The sequence below is a fragment of the Octopus sinensis genome, unplaced genomic scaffold, assembly GCF_006345805.1.
Source record: "Octopus sinensis unplaced genomic scaffold, ASM634580v1 Contig11910, whole genome shotgun sequence".
NCBI lineage: Eukaryota > Metazoa > Mollusca > Cephalopoda > Octopoda > Octopodidae > Octopus > Octopus sinensis.
In genome coordinates, this window is record NW_021832467.1 from 5,001 (window position 1) to 30,985 (window position 25,985).

The 25,985-nt window shown below is 33.0% G+C and overlaps 1 long non-coding RNA gene across 1 annotated transcript; it reads left to right on the forward strand.

Moving 5' to 3' along the window:
- Positions 1-10,560: 10,560 nt before the first annotated feature.
- LOC118761309 lies at positions 10,561-25,637 on the forward strand. Its single transcript, XR_004997280.1, has 3 exons — positions 10,561-10,572; positions 15,834-15,837; positions 25,558-25,637. It is a non-coding gene; the product is annotated as an uncharacterized LOC118761309 (long non-coding RNA).
- The last annotated feature ends 348 nt before the right edge of the window (positions 25,638-25,985 follow it).

Consider the following 25,985-nt stretch of genomic DNA (forward strand, 5'->3'; position numbering starts at 1 on the left):
GTTTCTCACGACATCAAAACGAGAACGTGAATTGACTTCATTATAAGAAGTTCCACTGAGGATTAAATTAAGCGTTGTGATATAACTGACATTTAATCCACTTATTAATTACAAAAATTATTGACTTCACACGTTTGCTCCAGTTCGCTTTTGCTTATAGTACGTTAATCCCCCAATTGTTTTAAACCCAACTCTCTCATTTTTCCACAAACACAAAAACACACATAATGCTACAATAACATACGCACCCATATACGTGCGTATATATATATTACGGATGTATGCATAAATGTATATATATGTGTGTGTTTTTAGTATGTTTATGGATATATATGTATCTGTCTATCTATGAATATACATGGATATATACATACATATGTATATATATATATATATATATATATATATATATATATATATATATATATAATATATATATATATATATATATATATAATATAGATATATATATTACGGATGTAAGCATAAATGTATATATGTGGTTTGTTTTTAGTATGATTATGGATATTATGTATCTGTCTATCATCAATATACATGGCTATACATATATAGTATATATATATATATATATATATCTATATATATATATATATATATATATATATATATATAATATATATTACGGATGTATGCATAAATGTATATATATATATGTGTATGTTTTTAGTATGTTTATGGATATATATGTATCTGTCTATATATCAGTATACATGGATACATACATAGATATGTATATATTATATATAATATATATATATATATATATATATATATATATATATACGGATGTATGCATAAATGTTATATTATATGTGTGTGTTTTTAGTATGTTTATGGATATATATGTATCTGTCTATCTATCAATATACATGGATACATACATACATATCTCTCTCTATATATATATATATAATATAAACGTATATATATATATATATATATATATTATATATATACACTTACATATACCTACATATATATAAATATAAGAGTGAGCATTGTTCCTTGTACGTTTGCATGTAGACGTTATCTATCTAAGCTTATCAATACTCGACGTTTTCTTTATGAGCATAACTCTCATCATTTTCATTTTATGTGTCCCAATGGACGTAACATGAAAACAGTATTGTTTCTTATCTTACAGTACTTATACAACTATATATCATATAATTCTCTAAGATATAAGTTCTTCAGTTAGCTTGATTTAATACACTACATATACACAGAAGAAACATGGCAATATTTGCTATAATTCTAATCGATTCAAAACGGAGGCCGATGAGATTTTTCAAGTGGAAACTTGACTTTTTTTTACATTTTTCAAGTCTTTGTTAGTTTTTGGCGAATCTTGTTTGCAATGTCTGTTCGTTTCTTTGTTTCCATTTTCATTATTTTATTCTTTTTCAGATACTTTTTTCTGGGTTTATACAAATTCATACATATGTATATATGTATGTTTGCATATATATATATATATATATATATATATATATACATACAAGAATATATATAATAAAACACACATATATACATAGAAACATAGCTATATAGATAAATAAATACACACACACACACACATTATATATATATATATATATATATATATATATATAATATATATATATATATATATATTTATAAAGATCTACGTAATATGTACGCTTGTCTGTTTCAATGTATATTTAGTCTCATGGTTGTTTTTAAATTTAATGCGCATAAACACATATACACATCTTTTTAAAGGCATAATTCTGTGGTTGGGCGTAGGCATGTCTGTTTTTGGGTGTGTAAGAGTGTGTGACTATATATGTGAGTATGTACGTGTATGTGTACCTGTATGTGGGTGCTTGTGTGTGTGTCTGTTTGCGGGTGAGTGTTTTTGTGTGTTACTTCCTAAGTCAGAATCCATATAATCTTCTCAATGCTTCTGAAAGGATGACTGCGTGCGTGTGGTGAATGTTTGGTATGTGAGCATGTGTTTGACTTTGAGTGTGCGCGCGTAAATGCAAGCATGTTTACATACATACAGTGAAACAGACCACACACACAAACCCACACACATACACACACACACGTACAAAACATGCACACACACATATGTATGTTGATCTATTATTTACATGTTTACAAGTGCGTGAAAACAAGAAAATATACATTTATATATCTTCATGTGTATGTGGACGTAAAATAATAAGACACCTGTGCTCTACAACGTTGGATCTACAGGTTTTCTGTCTGACGAGCATACTTTATATATAACACTCTTAAGTATATAAACATACATATATAATATATAATATATTATATATTATATATAATATATATATATATTATATATATATGCCTGTGTGTGTATGTATATATAATATATATATATATATATATATACACGCATGCATATAGGTATGTGTATGTATAATATATATATATATATCTTATATATATGTACATATATGTGCATATCAGTATCTATCTATCGCTCTATCTATCTATATATATATATATATATATATATATATATATATATATATATGCATATATATATATATATACGAGAGCAAATAAAATATATGTTTATGACTTGTGGCGTACTGTTTTCCATGTAAACAAGTAGACTTATTAAATGTGTGCTCGTGGGTGCACGTACATTTGCGTGATTATATATAAGTATGCAGATGTATATACATATATATATGTATATATATGTTCATATATGCTTATATATATATATATATGCGTGTGTGTGTGTGTGTGTGTTTGTGTGCATGTGTGTGTGCGTTGTTCGTGTGTGTGTTTTTCTTACGTACGCAAACATCCATACACAGAAGTGCATAATGATACACATGTCTTGTGTTTGTCTATGTGTCTGTAAATTGTTTGTGTATATATATAGTATATATAATATATATATATATATATATAATATATATATATATATATATATAATATATAGATGATAGATACATATATATACATATGTATGAGTATGTATATATCTATGATATATGTATATATATATATATATATAAGTTTGTGTGTATATGTATATATAGATATATGCACAGACGCACATTCACACACACATATTTATGGACACATTCACTCACACACACACGCAAACACACACATGCATACACACAAACACACACACTCACGCACACGCACACATATACATATATGCGCATTAAGAAATTAATCATGACCGTATTCCTCTCAACTTGAAAACCACCATTCGGTTAATGTGCACTTCTCCAATATGGCAACTTCAAAGTATTTGAAAATATTCGATTAATTCTCTAAAACTTACAAAGAAAAATATATAAAATTCTGAGCAAAAACTGCTCACGGTAAATTATACTAGCATTTTGTTTCAAGTCACAATAAAAAATTTACAAGATTAAAGTTAATTTTTAAATATTACTTATGTGAAAAAGTTTTTTGGCGTTCTCATGAGGACATTTTTTTATACTTTTAAGTTGGAAAAAGTAAAATGTGATCATATATCATATGCGGTTTCTACATATGTTTCTTTGTGTATATACGTGTGTGTAAACTTTATACTTGCTAGAGTTTTATTCTCATTTACGTAATGCTATGATTTTATGTTTCTGCGTCGGCAAGTCACTTTGTGTGTTTGTGTGTTTATGTTCTTTTGGTTACAAATACATATATGGTGTGTGTGCGTGTGTGTGGTGTTTGTGTGTCTGCTTATATGTAGTGGTATCTACATTTATAGTGCAAAAATGTAAGTATATATGTATGTAAATATATATATATATACATATGTGTGTGTTTGTGTGTGTGTGTAATTAGATACATGTATATTATCATATATATATATATATATATATATATATATATATATATATGAAAAGGAATTAAAAAAATATAGCGTCAGGGTGAGAGAAAAGAATGGTGTACAACGGAATAGCTTCGCACCAGTGATCTGGTCGATTGGAGCTCAACTGGGGCTAAACAAGAGATCAACAGAAACAATAACACGAATTTCATCAAATCAATTGACGTAAGAAAACGATATATCAAAATTCATTAACGTCATGTAAAGTACAAACACCATCTCATTTCTATACTTTTTTCAATAAAATCTCATTAATAAATATATTTATAAGGTCAAAAATTTCTGCGTATAAAACATTATATTATAGTATAAATAACAAAACATATCTATTACATCGTTGAATATAAATTCTGTTTCATTTTAAGACTGCGTTATTTATACGTTTATTGTTCACAACGTAGATATAACACAGAACATTTGTAAACAAACGAAAATAAATGCATCAGTTTGGTGATAATTATGTTAATAGGAAAACAAATTTTTGAAGTAAACATTGAGGAAAAAAAAATCATTCTAATTAAATGATATAATCATTTTGAAGAATTAACGATTTTTCTTTTTCGTTTTGATTTGTTTTATAACCGTTCGTTTCAAAGATATTGTTCCAACGTTTGTCTATTGATTTAGAATAATACATCGGACCACTCCAGTTGAAGACCATACATATGTAGATAGATGAATATAAATGTTGCAAAGTAATATTAACGTGTTTGTGTATGTACGTATATATGCATGTGTGCGTGTATGTGTGTGTGTGTGTGTGTGTATATATATATGTATGTATAGGTGATTTTTATGCGTGTTAGATCTACGCATTCTTACCAGAGCGTGTTGCGCACAATGTGGAATATATCTATACGACAATGGGTAACCATCATTTCAGGAACTGTTATGATATTTAAGGGTTTAGCTGTCTCCATGATTTTCCGTAAATCACCGAGAATGTGCCCTTCAATTTTTAAGACATTGCATATTGTTTTAAGAAAAGTTAATTTCTGCATGTGACCATGCAACGTTTCACATGTTGATTCCAACTTTCATTGTTCGGTGTTAAAGAGAATAACCCCATGATAAATGTCATCACATATTTATGAGGCTAATATTAGAAAAGTAAAGGGCAGTGGAAGTGCAACATGTTTGGAGGCGTCGGATGAAATGTCTTGTGGTATTTACCTCCTTTGAAGTCCTGGGCTCAAACCTCACTGATATAACATTTGACTTCTAGCCTCTAATGTGAATAAAATTGAGTAAAAGCTTAGTGGGGGAAAGGGCTTGACAAAACCCACCCTAAACGCATAACATTCTGCTTATGTTTGCTATCAATATTTTGACCATAGTAAAGTGGTGAACTGGCAGAATCGTTAGCACACCGAACGAAGTGCTTAGCAGCATTTACATTTTTGCGTTCTGGGTTCAAATTTCTCCAGGGTATTCTTTACCCTTCATTATTTTGGGGTTAATGAAATAAGTACCAGTTGAAAACCGGGTTGATTTAATTGCCTTAACCCAAACCTGCTCTCCTCGTGCCTACATTTGAAACCAAAATTCAAAACAGAGTAATTCTAACTGTTTTCTAAAACAAGTGTAAATTTTGATTGTTATACACACTCTATAATATTTGAAGGTGGGAGTGAGCTTGTGCGCAACACAAACATTTGATCACTTTAAACGAATCATCTATGCAAGTTGTTTAGCAAGGTATTGCATCATCGACTTCCTCGGATCGAGGGAATACGAATAACTTAAATTGAATAGTAGAGAACAAACAGTAGTTGTGCTATATTTCAAAAGAGTGTTAGTAATATTTTAGGAGATCAGTATGAAAATCCGTTATTCGACTTATTAGAAATGTTTTTGTAAAACACAATATCCAGTTTGTTAGACCAATATTGCATCCCGTGTTTAGCATTTATAACCATGGCGGTACTTACTTAGCATTCTGATATAAATAGAAGATATATTGTTTCCTTGGGAAAAATATGCTGTCCGTTGATAGTGTAAGCTGATTAGACCTGGATGAATCGCACATGTAAGTGCATAAAAGCTCGCATTAACGATTTCATGTATTCAAAAAGGAAACGGAAGATACAAAAGACTAGTGAGAATTAAATTAGTCAAATCCTGACAAATTTCGAGATCTAATCACTCAGGCATCAGCGTCGATAAAATAAAAGGATCAGTCAGATATTTTAACAATTAATAAGCAAGAAAATAAAACGGAAGTATGTTCGTAAACATCTGAAGTGCTACGGATAGCAGCCAAATCTTCTTTAAGTTGCTATCCTATCGTCTTAAAATATCAAGAAAACCTGTGTATTCAGAATAGTAGTCCCCAGGATAAATTCGTACCTTAGATTTTGATCATGGTTTATTAGCGCTGACTTTTATTTAAAACAGCTGTTTTTATGCCTAAGCAAGAAAATAATATCATGAAAACAAAAATGTTATCAAATGCGGTCAAATCTAAAAAAAATTGGTTAACTAAAAGTTGAATGTGAAGCAACGACAGTATTTTTTATATATACTTCAGATAAGGAAGTGAATAGGTTTAGTCATTACAGATCCGGATAAATCGCTTTACAGAGATAGTTCTGTGCTTCTGTCGCCTGAGTTCAAATAACATAAAAGTCAATTTTATTTCTCATCATTTTGGCGTACGGTGTAGAGAAGGATACAGCAATGGATAACCAACCTATCATAGAAGAAGCGACGCGCAACTGCAGCGGTCGAAGAACTTACTGTTATGCACTAAGCACACCTTAAAAATTATGATCACAACGATATATATTGGCCAAAATTGTCTGAAATAGAGTATAAACGACTACATTCAGACTTGTGCAGCCTGAGAATCTTAATGAAATGCATAAATTTAAATATAATTAGGATGAAATACATCGTATTTCTCTTTGTCAGAGAAAGGGCACACAACGTACATTAATATAAAAGGAAATTGCAATTGCGAATTGATAAAAAAAATTGTAAGTTCATTCATTGCAAGTATTCTATAGCGAATTCTATAGCGTCACACAAGAATAGATTTTTGTCTATTAAGATAAATAAAACATAGGTATTAATGAAAATAAAATCCATACTGTACAAACTTTCAATTAGTAACAAAGTCAAACTGCAAATACCTTGCAGCAGGTGATAGTCACGTTGTCACAATAAAATCGAGGGCGTTGCATCTCATGGTGATGGATCTGTTATAACTGATAAAGGCGTTGGAGTCGAGAAATAGCCGTGCTTAATAAAATCAAAATGGCAATTTGCGTAAATTTGTCCAACACCATCGTCAAGAAGGAAAACTAGATGAATGTAAATTCTTTTATGGTTCTATAATTTAAAAATACAAATTTATTTATTCATTTATTTATTTTTAGAAGATTGGCTTTCGTTCTTGTCTGAGTGACATTGAAAACGAAGCAGTGATTCAACGTTCTTTTGTATACGTGCATGTGTACTTCAGTGATAACACGCTGAACAAAATATAAGTTTGCTTACAACTATATGTAAACTGATAGTGAGCACTATATGCTTGTATATATGTGTGAGTGTGTGGTGTATATATACATACATACATTATATATATATATAATATATATATATATATATATTATATATATATATATATAATTAGTATAGTATAGATAGATAGATAGATATGTGTGTATGTATCTATTTATATATACATACAAACATACATACATCAATACATATATATAGATATATATGTGTCTATGTATATATATATATATATATATGTGTGTGTATGTGTATATATGTGTGTATATATATATATTTTAGAAAGAGGAATGGAGAGTTGGTAAGGATGTAAAATTAATTTCTTAACATACTACCAAAATAAAGTCAAAATTAAGTCAAGTAAAGCTTATGCATTGACTTTGAATGTGTGTATATATATATATATATATATATATATATATAATGTGGTAGGTGTGGGTCTCCAAGTGTAAGCATCTCATATGCAATGCACGCTGTACTGCTTCCAGACTGGAAACTGACGCTTCATATGTTATAGAGGTAAACATTGTCGCTAAATCAATACATTGAATTCCACACAGTCATATCTAGCAATCATATGATTTTTTTTTATATACCAGTTTACTTACTGTGAATTCGTAGTCATTTATTTTAAGCAGCTTTTATGTGTCTTTTTTTTTCTTACCACCATGTCATATCATTCTGTTTTCATACTTCCCCTTTAAAATGAACGCTGTTCCTAACGACCAGAACACGTTCAAAATTAGTGTGATTTGTAAATTTCTTTGATGGTAAACTATATTATTTTTTTTCATCGTTCTAATACGTCATTCGTCAGAGACTACTTCAATTACTATTATAACCACTTTTATTTACACTTTTATTGCTTTCGGTCAGTATATTTGAATTTTCTAAAACATTAATTCACATTAGTTTGCTAAACTGACACGTACGTAAGCTCCACTGACATTTTCCATAACAGTATTCTTTCTTTTTACATCAACAAGTTTGTCTTCCAACGCAAACGTGCTTAGATTTAATGTGTTGTAATGTTTGGTTAAAATACTACTGTGTCCTTTACATTATAACGATGCGGAACTCACATCGCCTCATGGCCATATAATGAGTTGCTTACTTCAGTCATATGAGTGTGTGTGTGTATATATGTGTATATATATATATGTGTATGTGTGTGTGCGTGCATACATATGTATGTGTACATGCATATATAAATATATTATATTATATATATAAATATAAATATGTATATATACATATTATATATATATATATATATATATATATATATATATATATATGTATATATGTATATATACATACAATATAGTATGTTTTTATGTATGTATGTATGTATGTATGTATGTATGTATATGTATGTATGTATAGTATATAGAAGAGTGTATGGACATATCTATATGTATTATTTTTTCTGACCGTAGGTTTCGTCCTCCGGGGGCTGATTTCATATTCCATATAAATCTATATGGAATTCTAAATATAACTGGAAGTATAATGCACGAAGCTACCCGGTAAGATTGAGAGTAGCAGACTGGACTGATTTAACAGACTTTAGAAACGTAACGTTCTCCATATAGTAATGGCCTATAACTAACACCAGAACATTTTAGAAAGCGTAGCATAATTCGTAACAAAAATACTATTTGGCACAAAAAATTCTGTAAATATATCTATTAAAGTTTCAAAACAATAAATACCAACAGGCTTTCCTCGAGCCTGCAGTTTAATATGATCGGAGCTTATATGAACTTTCATAATTTTTCGCCTGAGATTACAATAGCTTCCAATCCATGGAACGGGAGCTCAAACATTTGCGAGGTCTATTCCGAGGTGCCTATGGTACACCATTTTTAACTGATTGTAATAGCACAAAACGACGTAGCCCTAGGTACCAAGCAATGAAATTGAAACAGAAACTACCTAGTAGAGTAAACATATATACTTCTTAAGCGCATCAATGGATGATCTATGGTATTGAACGAATGGCAAGGGTGAAATTAATATCAAAAGTAGCATTCATTAAAAGGCAAAATTTGTGGGTTTGGGAGAAGAAAGGTAGGATTTGAATTCGGAACTTAAAGAGTCTGTTCAAATATCTGAAGTCATTTCTTCCGGTATATTAACAGTTCTACAAATCCATCGCTCAACACAAAATTAATACACTGTATTATGCAAAGTATTATGCGTGTTATATATATATATATATATATATATATATAGTATATATATTAATAAAAGGAATTCCAACCTTGTCTGATTTTCATGTTTTATTTACAATCTTATAATGATATATTATAAGATAATATATTATAATTGAATAAAATAAAATGAATAGTAGAATGTTAAATGTTCATTCTGATTGAACTAGTAATTTCATGCATTGAATTCTGCAATCTTCGGGTTCATGTAGTAGTGGTGACCGTCATGCTTCACAATTTTTGACAGTCAAAAATTGTGAAGCATGACTGTCACCACTACTACATGAACCCGAAGATTGCAGAATTCAATGCATGAAAGTACTAGTTCAATCAGAATGAACATTTAACATTCTACTATTTCATTTTATTTTATTCAATTATAATATATTATCTTATAATATATCATTATAAGATTGTAAATAAAACGTGAAAATCAGACAAGGTTGGAATTCCTTTTATTAATATATTCTTCCATACACAATGACACACACCCATATTATATATATATATATATATATATATATATATATATATACATATAAAACTTCGTAAGAAATAAAAAGAGATTACATCAATTATTTATGAAATTTTCTGTAACGATTCTTTCTTTCTCCTGAGTCGAGTGTTGTACTGTTTCCAACAGTGAAGAGACACTGTAGTCAGAAGTTCGTTACTCCGATAATCAGAAGATCAGGTAAGATCCATGGTCTCCGAGAGAGTTTTACGTAGATGATTCTGCGGTGAAATTTCTCTTTTTTTTTTTTTCTACCGAATTTCTTCTTAGATTTCATAAATGAAGTATTTGTCCTTAACTTTTTCTGTATAGTTAACTATACTCGTACTGAAAATTTTAGATTTTGAAACATTGCCTGAACAAATCAAGACATAATTTGAAGAGGTTTATAGTATGAAATATGTTGTGCTTCTAAATCCAGATCTTGAAGGAATATAATTGTATTGATGAGCTAACATCAATATGTTAGAAATACTTACATCTCCTTCAAATAAGATCTTACACTTATGGAAAGTAAAGATATTTCATGTATTTTAATTTTGCAAGTCCCTATGTAAGGAGATTGTCTTGGGTAGTTTCACATAGATCATAGGTTTTCTCGATTAATATTGTATTGATGGAAAAATAATAGACATTTACGACATAAATAGTTCTTTGTAAGGCATAGATATTTCGTGAGATGTCCTTTCAGCTGAGAATTGTTTTAATTTTCCTCGGAGAGGTGTCACGATTATAGAGGTGGAAAAGGCTTATATAAAAATTGACAGCCATTTTGGAAATATCACTTTTATAACACCGCTATACCAATGATATTTAGATATTTGTAATAATGTATAAGGACATAGTGTTAAAAATATAAGCTTGCTAATGGAGATTATTTTACAATACAGAAAATTGAAGTAACATATATTAATATTAAACACTAATACAATAATGCACTCATTGTAAATCATGTACAAAAGAATGTATCTATACTTTTGATATCAGGGAATAGTGTGGGAACATTCCAGTTAAATCTTTGCTCATACCTAAACATGACGGACCAGATAATGTTCTTTGGGTCAGAAATTGTGTAAAGTTGTGAAAATGATGTGATGCATCTCGCTGGTGTGACTGTCACATCAAAAGGCCTGGAGAATATGGGAATAGCTTTGATCACTTGATACCGAACTCGCAGTTATTGATCCTTGGTAATAAGTTTAGATCCATTCTTATAATTATTGCTGCGGCTGGTAACACAATAAAATATTTACGTGACAACCTTGGGAAGCTAGCATTGTTCATACAGATTTCGTTTACTCCATGTTGAAAATATGCACAACTTCCTCGAAATTTTCCATTAAGTTATAGCCATGCAATGCAGCGCATTTTTATCTTAATTTGTAACGTTCCACTATTGAATCTCAAAAAACTACAGTGTCATAATTTAACAACCAGAGAGATGCAGAAGTTTCTTAGTAGTAGTAGTAGTAGTAGTAGTAGTAGTAGTAGTAGTAGTAGTAGTAGTAGTAGTAGTAGTAGTAGTAGTAGTAGTAGTAGTTGTAGTAGCAGTTCTGCAACTGCTGTTGCTGCTGCTACAGCTGTTCTTTAGGCCCGGCCTGTCTCTGACCACACTGGCATTTAATCAAAGTAGATCCATTCTTCTCCATCCGGGCTTTGCAGGTATCAGAAAGTAATATACTTCTGTATTCTTTCTTAAATGGTAAGGTGTAATTTAAGGAAGATTTCGTTTACATTTCCGCAAGCTCAGATGACTACGAAAAGGTTTAGCTTCTCGTCTCGTGTTCCATTAAATTTTATACATGTTGCAATCCAGAACTGAATAACAAGGTTAAATTGTGTGTGTGGGGGGGGTGAGTGTGTATGTGCGTGTGTGTGTGTGTGTACAATGCATTCTGAACAATATACAAACGCAACATGTTTGTCGATAAATATGGAGTGCTTGCTCTTATATACAGCTTTTGCCGTCACTCATTGGGCAGCTGGTAAGTGGAAATATGTAACTTGCTCCACAGCTGAACTATGTTCACGATGCTTTCCTAAAAATTGTTAGAGGTTCTGGTGTAGAACACCACACGTCTTCCAATACCAGAGTCTCTGACACCTGACTACTAATTCGAAGAATAGAAGCTTGGTAGTCGGCTCTGGTCTGCTAGTAGTGTTTGAAGCCTATGGCGTCATAATCTATTCTGAAGGCATGATGGGGCAGGAAACTTGCATGAATCTTTGTGATCCAGAAATGAAACCTCAGTCCATAGAATGGCATCATACCTATTCTCCGATCCCTAACAAGTTTAAAAATCCTCAATCAGCAAAGAATGTAATGGTGACATTTTGTGTAGAAGGGAAGGACATTATTTTCCAGGATTTTCTGGAACGTAACTTGATCGTGCAGTGCGTTGAAACACTCAAAACTCTTAGAAAAAGAATTGGGAGGATGAAATCGATAAACAATCCACATTCCCCATGACATAGTGTGTGTGATCACACCCATTTTGGGGGCAAGAAATCAAGCAATCGGCAAAATGGGTTGTCCACCCACTCTACACATCTGATCTTGCGCCCTTCGACTTTTTCTTGTTCGGTAAATTAGATAAATGGTTTCGAGGACAGCAGCGTCATGAAAGAGATGAGGTGAGCTTGTTACTGATGTGCTGAGTGCAACAGTGTACACTTGAACCGTTTCAAAGAGGATTCCATAGTTGGGTGAACGATGGCGAAATTAGAGCACATATGGACACTATGATACGTTCACATAAAACAGTTAGTGACATATTTGTTTTTTTCAAGGACCTTAGATCCACTTTGGCCTAAATGATAGACTTCAAAAGCAGATAAAAACAAGACCCAGTTTCTCTTCTGTTGCCATGACTAAGCTGAGCCCCATGTAGAAAGGCAATTTCATTAATTTTCCAACAGGACTCACAGTGAAGTCCCTGGTAAATTCAATCCTTCTATATGGGTGTGATAACTGACTCAAAGAATTGACATGGATCAAAGAAATCAGGCGTTTGAGTACAAGTGATTCAGAAGGCTTCTATACATTCCGCTGTACATAGAGCACGAAATGAATAATTTTGCCTGGCAGAAAATCAAGAAATACGCTGATAGACAAAAAAAATCCTTGCGCAAGTGAAGATACGAAAGCTTTCCTGACACAGATGTATCCTGCCTTAGCCCACTGCCAAAAACTATTCTTTAGAGCATATCTGAAAGAGGGGAAAAGAAAGCCAGAGAAAACACTTGTTTGACATCAAGGATTGCATAGGTCACAATACTACGATGCGCTACGTATGATAGAAAACAAAGACCAATTTCGACGGCTGACTTTGAAAAACGTCCAGAGTGGCACCCCAACAACTGGCAGCGTCAGTTAAGGGATCATAATAATAAATATGAACATAAACCATTATCTTCGGACGAATTTTCCATTTAATATAAGATTTTCGTAGCATATTCGCATATAGAGACGGCTCTTTCATTCTCTCGCTCTCTCTCTCCATATCAATAATAAAAGGGTAAAATTAATTCATTATTTATTAATTTTACCAAGTAGTGTTCAGTATGTAAAAAGACCATTTATGGTATATTTAAAACATTACGTTATATAATTAGGGTTCAGTAAAATAATAAAATAAATTATGTTACTGAACCCTAATTATATAACGTAATGTTATATATATATATATATATTATATATATATATTATATATATATATGTATATACATATATACATATATATACATATATATATATACATACATACATATATATATATATATATATATATATATATATATATATATATATATATAACGGGAAGCTTTATGAAAATAAACAAAGACGAAGGCAGGTGGAAAACAAACGAACAATTGTATTAGTATGGCGCTCAGGAAATATAAATAAAACAAGTCTTTAACGTTTCGAGCCTACGCTCTTCAACAGAAAGATACACAGAGAGAAAAAAAAAGCACAGAAAGAAGGAGAGAAAAAAAATGCGTGCAGTATATATATATATATATATATATACATATACATATACATATATATAGATATGTAAATATGTTCGTATGTATGTGCATGCGTCTGTGTGCATGTGCATACGTGTGTACGTATATGGAATTAGCATGGTATATCTGCACAGAACATACTATTTACCGACTGCGAATAAATATATCTTCAGGATTACAATTCAAACAGCTTCAGCAATACCAAGAAATATGAGATGTTTATATATATATATATATGTGTGTGTGTGTAGAGAGAGAGAGAGAGAGAGAGAGAGAGAGATAGAGATTTACATAGAAACATATATATTATATATACATACATATATACAAGCACACGCATGCATACACACACGTATATATAGGCATATATATTTAAGAGTATAAGTGCATCAGGTTGCGAGCGGGCATGTGTCTAGTGGTGAGCGCATATGTGTGTATGTGCGTGCGTGTGTGTTTTTTTTATATGTATATATGTCGGATGTTGACCTAAAAAGTAATATGATGGAAATATGAGTTCCCATAATTTCTCTTTAACCAAATTACATTTATAAGGCTTCAATAAAAACGGAAACAATAAGTTTATTTACTAGGCAACAGTGGATGCCGTCAAGGAGAAAAGTATTATGCATTTTTTACTATGGCTAGATTGGTCATTAAGGTTATGACATTTGATCGATTGAATAGATAGATAGATAGATAGATAGATAGATAGATAGATAGATAGATAGATAGATGGATGGATGGATGGATGCATAGATAGATAGATAGATAGATAGATAGATATATAGATAGATAGATAGATAGATAGATAGAAAGATAGATGGATAGATAGATAGATAGATAGATAGATAGATAGATTGTTCTTTATTAGCCACACAGGGCTGCACACAGATAGAACAAATTACAAGGTAGAGCTTTTCTTTTGAAGGTTTAAAAATAAAAAATAAAAAATAAAAAAAATAAAAATAAGAAAAAATAAAATAAAATAAAAAATAAAATAAAAAAAGGGGGGTCGATCAAAAGGGATCGTAAAAGGAGAGAAAGAGGACAAAAATAAGGGGGTTAAAAAAAAAAAAAAAAAAAAAGGGGGGGGGGTTAAAAAAAAGGGGGAGAGGAAAAAATTGATCAATAGGGATCGTTATCACAGAAATGTCAATATGAAGTGTAAAGGGGGGGACAGGTGAGGTTTACCCGTGGAAAGAAAAGCCTACGGAAAAGACCACGGTAACCTCGGTCAATGAAGTCACATGTTATATTTCTTTTTTTTTTTTTTTTGCAAATAAGCAACTCTCTGTATTAATTTTACGGTTCATAGAATCAGTCAAGGTGGCTTCGTCATTCATACGTGCCATTCTTGCTACATTCACCCATCTTTTTTTAAAACATTCACTAGACAAAACTTGCCTCTCTACTCTCAACTTTTTTCTTCAAGTGATACTTGAAGAAGTTGATGAGAGATTGACCAGAGAGGAAAGTGTTTGTCTCTAATCCTTCAGACGCGTCCACCAGATACATTCTTTCGCCATAGCCACAAGTATGATAAAAATAGCTCTTCCTTCCGTTTGAAGGAAGGAGGCGTGACGATATTACGATAGACTCGCTGATAAACCGACACGTCCCACACGTGACAGCAGTCGTTCGACATAAGCCCACAGGTGGGAAATTGCTGGACCTGCACGATTGCGTGCAGAGCGGTTTCGTCGCTCTGCCCGCATCTCGGGCAGGTCGGCCCCGTGTTTCTCGAGCCATGCTATAGAGCTAATCCCGAACGGGTAGCGCTCTCGGTAGCACCGCCAGCCAGGATCTCTGGAAGTTGTCCATAGGTCCGGGCCGAAAGTCGTTTGAAACAGGCGGGTCAGGTATTCCTCGTCGACGCCCAGGTTTGCTCCGAGCTCGTCGTCGTACCTCAGATAATAGATAGATAGATAGATAGGCACAAGCGTGGCTGTGTGGAAAAAAGTTTGCTTTCCAACCACATGGTTCCAGATTCAGTCCAACTGCGTGGCAACTTGGACAAGTGCCTCGGGCCGACCTAAACATTCTGAGTGAATTTCGTAGACAGAAACTGGAAGAAGCCCGTCGTATATATATATATATATATATTATATATATATATATATATATATATATATATATTATGTGTGTGTGGTGTGTGTGTGGAGAGAGAGAGAGAGAAAGAGAGTTCTATATTTAAGAGATGAGGAATTATGTACATTATTTACATATGGCGGATATTTGTCATCATCTTGTTTGTCGTTAACACAACGTTTCGACTGATATACCCTCCAGCCTTCATCAGGTGTCTTAGGAAAATTTCGAACCTGGGTTCTCATTCCTCGTGGGATCTCATTCCAAAGGTATTTTTCGATCTTCTTCTTCTTCTTCTTCTTCTTCTTATTATTATTATTATTATTATTATTATTATTATTATTATTATTATTATTATTATTATTATTATTATTATTCAGTAGTTTTATTTTTATAGCGTGCTTCCACTTCACTACCGAGCGCAGCTCTGTGTGCCTTGGGTATGTGCTGTGATTTGTTGTAATGCTCTGATGGTTATTGTATGGAAAGTGTTCTGCGTAGGATGTGTGCAGTACCTAGTAGTGCATTTTTCTGTATGTTATATGTTTGTAAGTCCTGGTGTTTTTGTTATGTATTTGTCTGAATATTTTTTTATCATGCCTAATGCACCTACTATGATAGGAATTGTTCTGTTTTCAGGTCCACATTCTAGTTACCTCTATTTCCAGGTCTTTGTATTTTGAGAGTTTCTCCATTTCTTTTAGAGACACGTTGTCACTCTGCCGGTATTGATACATCAATTAGAAAGCATTTTTTTTCTTCATGATCTCTGACAACTATATCTGGTTTGTTGGCCTTAATTTCTCTATCTGTGTGTATCGGCATATCCCAGAGTATGGTTGCTTTCTCGTTTTCTGTGACCTTTTCTGGTGTGTGCCTATACCATCTTTCTTCTGTTGTTATTCCATAATGTTGGCATAGCTTCCAATGTATGTTGAATCCAACTCTGTCATGTCTGTGAATATATTCCTTCTTAGCCAGGACTGGGCAGCTAGAGATAATATGATTTATTGTTTCTTGTCCATCTCCACATATTCTGCAGTTACTTGTAATATTTCTTTTCATTACATGTTTTTGGTAATTTCTGGTGGGGGGGGGGCTTTGGTCTTGTGCTGCAATTAAAAATCCCTCTGTCTCTGCTTTGAGTCCTGAGCTTCTCAACCATTGCTGGGATTTCTCTTTGTCTATTTCTTTTGCGTTTAGTTTAGTGCAGTATTTAGTTTAGGGCTTTTCTTGCCATCGTTTTATCATGGCTCGTTGCTGTTCTATTTTTAGTTTGGATTTCATTTGTTTTATAGCTTTTGTTGTTTCTTCATCTTCTTCTTCATCTTCTTCTTATTCTTCTTCATATTTATTAGGTGGTATGATTTCTTGTTTGTATTTGTCAACTTCCTTAAATACTGAGAACAGTTTTTTGTTTTGCTCGTGTTTTGTCGCTATTTGTATCAGTTTTCCTTCCTTCTGAAGTAGATATTTTTGCAGTCCTATGGTAGTTATTTTATAGTAGTTTTCCAGCTGTATAAGGCCTCTACCACCTTCTATACGTTGTATATATAGTCTTTCTATGTCAGATTTTAGGTAATGCATCCTAGATCCTTTCATTATTTTTCTTGTTTTCTTAATAATTTTGGTCAGTTCATTTAGTGTCCAATTAAGGATATTATAACTGTAAATATAACTGGGACAGCTAAAGTGTTAATACCTATTATCTTGTTTTTAGCATTGAGCTCTGTTTTTTGTATTGATCTAACTCGTCTATAATATTCTTTTTTTTATTTTTTTCTCTTTCATTTGTGTGTGTTGTGTCTTATCTAGTTCATGGATTCCTAAGTATTTGTAAGTTTGGCTTTGGTCTAATTCTTTTATTTCATTGGTTTTATCTAGTGTGATGTTGCTACTCTTAACTAGTTTTCCTCTTTTCATGGTTACTTTGGCGCATTTTTCTAATCCAAATTTCATATCTATTTCTTTGGTAAATCCATGAACTGTCTTTAATAGTGTTTCCAGCTGTTTGTCATTTGCAGCGTATAGTTTTAGGTCATCCATATATAAAAGGTGGCTGATGGTTTTGCCGTAACATTTATATCCGCATCCAGTTCTATTTAGTATATCAGATAGTGGTGACAGTGCCAAGCAGAAAAGGAGTGGAGAGAGCGTGTCTCCCTGGAATATTCCTCTTCTAATGGGGATGTCTTTGGTTTTCATGAGGCCCTCTTTTGTTTGGAGGTGTAGGACTGTTTGCCATTTATTCATAGAGTGCTCTATGAATTTTATGATTGTTGGTGCTACTTTGTTAATGGCTAGTGTTTCGAGGATCCATGTGTGCGGGATGCTATCGAACGCCTTTTTGTAGTCAATCCAGGTCATACTGAGGGCTTTCTTCTTTCTGTGGGTGTCTTCAGTTATGGCTTTATTAATCATTAGTTGATCTTTACAGCCATATGAGCCTTTGCGGCATCCTTTCTGCTCTTCTGGGAACAGTTTGTTTTCGTCCAGGTGCTTGTTCAACCTTTGCGATATCACTGCAGTAAATGCCTTGAACATTGTAGGGAGGCAGGTTATTGGTCTGTAGTTTTCTGGTTTTGCTGTCTCATTTGATTTGGGAATTAAGATGGTTTTCCTCTTCGTGAGTCATTCAGGCATTGTCTCTGGCTCTGCTAGTATGTTGTTAAAGTTTTCAGCCAGCTTTTTGTGCATTCCTGTTAGATATTTCAACCAGAAGTTGGGGATCTTGTCATGCCCAGGTGCCTTCCAGTTGCTTAGTCTTTGCAGTGCCTGGGTGACCTCTTCAGTTGTTATGGGGGTTCAAAGTTGTTCAGGTGCCGAGTTTGTTATTTTGATACTCCATTTTTTTTGGTTGTTCGTTCGCCGACCATATTTCTCTCCAGAATTCTTCCTATTCTTCTGCCGTTGGTGCTGCAGTGACTTCTATTTTATTTTTGCCCAGTTCTTGGTAGAACTTTTTGGGGTTGGAGTTGAACTTTTTGTTTTCTTCAAAGAAGCGTTGGCGTTTCTTGTACCGGCGGATCCTTTGTGCTTTGGCAAGGATATCTTGCTTCAGCTTTTCTTTTATTTCAGGCAAATCTTTCTCTGTGATGTTATATTTGCGGAGTAATTTTGTTTTCTTTTTCTTGCTCAGTAGCGTTGATTGTTTGCTGATTTCATTAAGAATCGACGGATCTTTTCTAATTTTTTGTATTTTGTTTTGGATGTCATTTATCCACAGGGTTTGTTTGGGTGGTGGTACTCCTGTTTGGACGGGTTTGAGTGAGTATCCAGCTTCTTTTGTGGCTGCAGTGGCTGCTGAGTATATTAAGTCATTTAGCTCAGTGATATCGCTTTTTGTTTCAGTGGCTATTATTTCCGTGACGGCTAGGTTTATGCTGTTTATAATTGGTGTTGTTGTTTCGTCTATTTTGATTCTTGGGAGGTATGGTCGGTGGTCCATTTTGAGATCTGTGGTTTTCAGTTCTTTGATTATTTTACTTTTTATATTATCATAATCATTAGGCTCCCTTTCGTTGTTTACATCGTGTTTGTTGGGAATGTTGCGTTTGTCTTCGTGTTTTACTGTTTCAGTGTTTATATTATTGGACATTGTTGTGTGGCTTCTATCTACATTTCCCTGGTGTATTTTTTCTTTTAGATGTTCTATTTCTATTTCTGATATTTTTTTGTGTTGAGAATGTATCTTCGTACGTTAGATAATTTATTAGGGTTCATTGCTGTATCCAAGTTTATATTTATGTTATTTTCCTTCCATATTTTATATGTATGAGTTGTTGTGTTTTCATTTTTTGGGTAGAGCACTGCTGTGAAGTATGCATGTAAGATAGAAATGTATTCCTCACGTGTCCATTTATGTCTTTTGGGTTTTATCTGCGGGACATGAGGAACAACGTCCGGCCCATTATTTTGACGGTCGTCATTTTCGTAGGGTACCGGTCCGTTCATTTCTGTTGTCACATTATTTGGCACGTGTAGTTTTTCGTATATTTTTTGTTGTAAGTTTAATGTACGTACCGCTCGATTGTTATTCTTGGGTTGAATAGTATCGGTGGCATTTAATTTCTTCGTAGTTCCTTTATACATGGTGTTTGGGGTCGGGGATGATCGTGATTTTCCACGCATGTTTACATGTGTTTTGTTAGAGGTGGAGATAATATCGACTCAAAATACATCATTTCGTTTCGAAAATAGTAATAAATTTCAATTAGTATTACTTACTCGGATACAGTCCAATCCTTTGTTAGTAAATCTTTGGCTCCATAGGATGTCCTTGTTTTCGATGTTTGTGGATAGATTTCGGAGCTCTGTATTTTCCTTCTTACATCTTAAACGTCCCCCGGTGTTCTCTCTTAAACGTCCCCCGGTGTTCTCTCTTAATTATTATATTATTATTATTATTATTATTATTATTATTATTATTATTATTATTATTATTATCATCATCATCATCATCATCATTATTATTATCATTATTATTATTGTTGTTGTTGTTGCTGTTGTTGTTTGTTATTAATATTATTATCCAGGTCACTGCTTGGAATCGAACTCGGAATCTTGGGGTTAGTAGCCCGCGCTCTTAACCTCTACGGGATATGGCCAGCCCGTGCTTTAAACCAGGACGCCATATGCGCGTTGTTAAGAGCACAGGCTACTAACCCCAAGATTCTGAGTTCGATTCCAAGCAGTGACATGGATAATAATAATAATCATAACAATAACAACAACAACAACAACAACAATAATAATAATAATAATAATAATAATAATAATAATAATAATAATAATAATATAATAATAATAATATGATAATAATAATAATAATAATAATGATAAATATAATGATGATGATGATGATGATGATGATGACAACAACATCGAAAAACACCTTTGGAATGAGAACCCAGGTTCGAAATTTCCCCAAGACACCAACTGAAGACTGCAGGGTATATCAGCCGAAACGTTACGTTAACAACAAACAAAATGAGGAGAAATATCCATCAAATGTAAATATTGGAGAACGAATTAGTTTACTATACAAGAAGCGATACTAACTAATGGAAAGGTCTCGTAAAGGTTCCGTTTAACACATTTCGCCCACAACTCTTGTGAGCAGAACGCTGCATTTCTTCTGTGAATGAGAAACGTGGCGTTACTCGACAAAGGCGTATTAAGGATGAGCCTCATTCACATTGCTTTGCTCTCAGGTTAGTCGCGACTGAGTTGATCTACAATGATCATATAGTCTTTCTGTATATAGGCGCATGAGTGGCTGTGTGGTAAGTAGCTTGCTAACCAACCACATGGTTCCGGGTTCAGTCCTACTGCGTGGCATCTTTGGCAAGTGTCTTCTGCTATAGCCTCGGGCCGACCAATGCCTTGTGAGTGGATTTGGTAGACGGGAACTGAAAGAAGCCTGTCGTATATATGTATATATATATATATATATGTATGTGTGTGTGTTTGTGTGTTTGTCCCCTAGCATTGCTTGACAACCGATGCTGGTGTGTTTACGTCCCCGTCACTTAGCGGTTCGGCAAAAGAGACCGATAGAATAAGTACTGGGCTTACAAAGAATAAGTCCCGGTGTCGATTTGCTCGACTAAAAGGCGGTGCTCCAGCATGGCCGCAGTCAAATAACTGAAACAAGTAAAAGAGGGAGAGTAAAGGATTAAGTTACATTGTGATTTTATTATTTTATTTTTAAATAGTAGAAAACGTTTATGAAGTTAATTGGTCTTTATTTTGAGCAGCTTTAGTGGCCATGTAGAAGCTCCCATGTTTAATCATGGCAAGTACCTTTGTTTTATGAATTCAAAAGAGACTATTCTCCGATTGATACATGCGAATTTGAGAGGTGAAACGGAGTAGTGGTTGCAGGACATCTATTTAGATACCTAGGTTTGTTGATGTCGGAATGCAAGTTAAATTGACAATCGTTTTGGTGCAAAACGGGATAGATATCCGGTGTGAGATACTTTGAATAATAGATTTTAATATTGTATAACGAGGTTTGAATGAGAGTTAAAGTGTTCGGATTTCGTACGCTTCAATCATCAAGCTTTGAAGTTCGACGTGATATTGCCTAAGTTATAGATACTTGGAAATAAAGGAAAACATATTCATGGACGTGTGCAGAGCAAACGGCGTACATTTACTGATATAAAAGTGGCAGAGAGAAAGCGGCATAAATTTTATGTTCCATAAAAGACGTATAATGATACGTTTGAAAGGCTAAATGATTGACATTTGTGGACGTGGATGTGAAAGTGATCAAAGGTTTTCTTCCTTCTCTGTTAGAATAATTCCAGTGCATTTTATCAGATAACAAATTCTGGGATGATGTGTTTTGAAATTTTGGTGGAGAAGGAAGTGTAAGACATACTTCTTCGACAAGGAGTGCCATTGCTACAGAAACAGACAGGATCAATATATATATATATATATATATTATATATATATATATATATATATTATATATATAATATATATATTATATATATATTCCTTAGAAACATACTCGCAAACGCACGTACGCACACACACACACTCACACCACACATACACATAAGTATCTATATATACGTATGTATATATGTGTATATATATATATATATATATATATATGCGTGTGTATGTATATATATATATGTATATATATATATATATGTATATATATATATGTATATATATATATATACACACATACATGTGTTTGTGTATGAGTATACATGCAATGCATACACTCATACATACATACATACATATATATATATATATATATATATATATATTATATATATATATATACATACATATATATATATATACATACATATATATATATATATATATACATATATATATTATATATATATATATATATATATATATATATATATTATATATATGAAATATTATTTGAGACAAACCACTATTTTGCAAAACAAACAAGGAAAGACTTAATCAATACATAAAATTTAATAAATAGTCAAAAAAACCGCCACTACAATCGTTTCTTGATCGACAATCTTCAGGTGGACTTCCAATAATTCAGTTACAAATTATTATATATATATATATACATACGCACACACATATATTATCGAGTTAGAAAACAGAGGGAGCTAATAGATACAAATTAATTTGTTAATGAATTGACATACTCAACTACAATTGGGTTCTCATTCCCTGTGGGATGAAGTTAATATAATAGAGAACACCACTGGAAAATACGGAAACTATGATCAACATATGGGAATCGGTATTAAGGAGGGATAGGAAAATATGAGATCTATAAATTCACTCCATAATTGCCCACAGGTATATGGTGTAGTGGTTAATAGCGCGGGTTACTAACCCCATGAAGGCTGGAGGGTATATCAACCGAAACGTTGTGTTGACAACAAACAAGATGAGGACAAATATCCGTCATAATTCCTCATCTCTTAAATATAGAACTGTAATTCTTTCTCATTGGTTCTTGAAGTCTTGTAAGTGAAAATGGTACACCCAATTAGGGTGCCATTAGAGAAATTCACAGTGTTGCAAGATTTGCTTCGTTTATTCCTGCAGATATTGACCTATTGATTTTCAGCTTCAGCCTTTTCAAATACACAAGCTGAGAGTGTTGTTAGACATCATCGTTACCCCCCTTTTTTTCTCTACATGCGGAAAAGCAAAAAATGTAAAAACGTATAAACTGGGTCGAAATATATTCATACAATATTAATATATTGAGCAATTTATCTCACTCAACCAGGTCTTTCTTTCTATGACCAACACAATTTAATGTAGACTAAAGTTTCTTTTCAGAATCGGAGCTAAATTTTATTTTTGAACAATGTACATGTAACGTTCAATCATCTATTCACATTTAGAATGTTTATGTGGTCTCTGAAGAGAGTCATTTCACTGATTAGAATGGCCACGTGTATGTATAAATGGATATGAAATTAGTTTCGGAATCATTTGTTTCCAGATCTGATTCTGTTACATAGTGCATTAAATAAATATCATCTCCAGCTTCCATTTGTTTCAAGCCTTACGAGCGAAAATGGATAAACGAAAAATGAATAGAAGCCTTTGTATAGTAAACATTTTCTTTCTCTTGGTTTAACACTAGCGCCTGGCTATAAAGTGCTTTTAGCAGAATCCACAACAGCAGTTTATGAGTCGTAATACATTCCAGCTTTTTCAGACTGATATAAAACCAACATGAACGTTATATTTCCTACACTGAGCTATAAAACTTTTTCTCTTATATGAAGTAGAACAAAACTACGGTAACTGAAGAACTGCATTTTAATTTTCATATCTATGAATATCAAAACGGTTTAGCTGTATTTGTTGCAGAATATTTATAATCAATTTTGGTCATATAGTTGCAGTATTCATTGACAGTATACTTGAAGTATTTACAAGGAGCAGATTGTCGTCATTCATTGCCAGTATCATTTGGTTGTAGATTGGCCATTTTCAGTCCAATAAACTTGAAATGAATTTCCAGTATCATTCGATCGGTGAATAAATCGCATTATTGCCAATACTTATGCCCCTTTCCTCTCTTGAGTTCAAATTACGTCATGTCCATTCAAATATAGTACTAGTTTTTGCTGTATTTCACTAGAACGATTTTGATAGGGTAGATTTCAATGTGCAATCAAAGCTATTCCAGCAGTTATTATACCACAGAGGCGGACTGAGATTATTAAGGGCTCTCGGGCATAACTGTTTACCGGGACCCTTTAGTAGAGTTAACAATTTGAGTGCGGGCCTCTCAGAGCTCTGGCCCCCGGGCAGTGCCCCTGTTACCCGGTTACATCCACAACCAGAATATCTTGTTTATCATACTTTTTCAAAGGTTTGTAAGGTTTTACTGATATTTTTAGGAGTTATAGTTACATTGTAGAACTTTCTCCCATCACTCAGATAGGCGCTGGTCTTTGGAATCGAGTGTACATCGATTAAATATTTGGTCTTGCATTATGTGTAACAAAAAATAATGAAATGGTTTCATTCTTGCGAACTCGCTATATTTTTTTCCAACAGCTACAAGAGAAGATACATATTAATACCAAACAATACTAGGAAATTTGAAGTTCAAAAGAAGCTTAAACTAATCATAAAAATAACAACAACAACAAAACATTAGTTATAATATTAGTTTCAAATTTTGACACAAGGCCAGCAATTTCGGAGAAGTGAGTGGAATCGATTTCATCGACCCCAGTGATCGACTGATATTTATTTAATTGATTCCTGAAAGTAGGAAAGATAAAATCGGCATGAGCAGGATTTGAACTCAGAATATAAAAAAGGACGAAATGCCGCTAAGCATTTTGTCCAGCGTTTTAAGGATTCTGCCGGTTCGCCGCCATAAAATCAATAATAACCCTTTCTACTACAGGTAAAAGACCTGGATTTTGCGAGGAGGGGGATAGTCTATCACATCGACCACAGTACTCAACTGATATCTAATTTATCAACTCCGAAAGGATGAAGGACCAAAGTCTAACTCGGCGGAATTTGAACTCAGAATGTTGCGGCAGACGAAATACCTATTTCTTTACTACCCACAAGGGGCTAAACACAGAGTAGACAAACAAGGACAGACAAACGGATTAAGTTGATTACATCGACCCCAGTCTGTAACTGGTACTTAATTTATCGATCTCGAAAGGATGAAAGGCAAAGTCGACCTCGGCGGAATTTGAACTCAGAACGTAGCGACCGACGAAATACCACT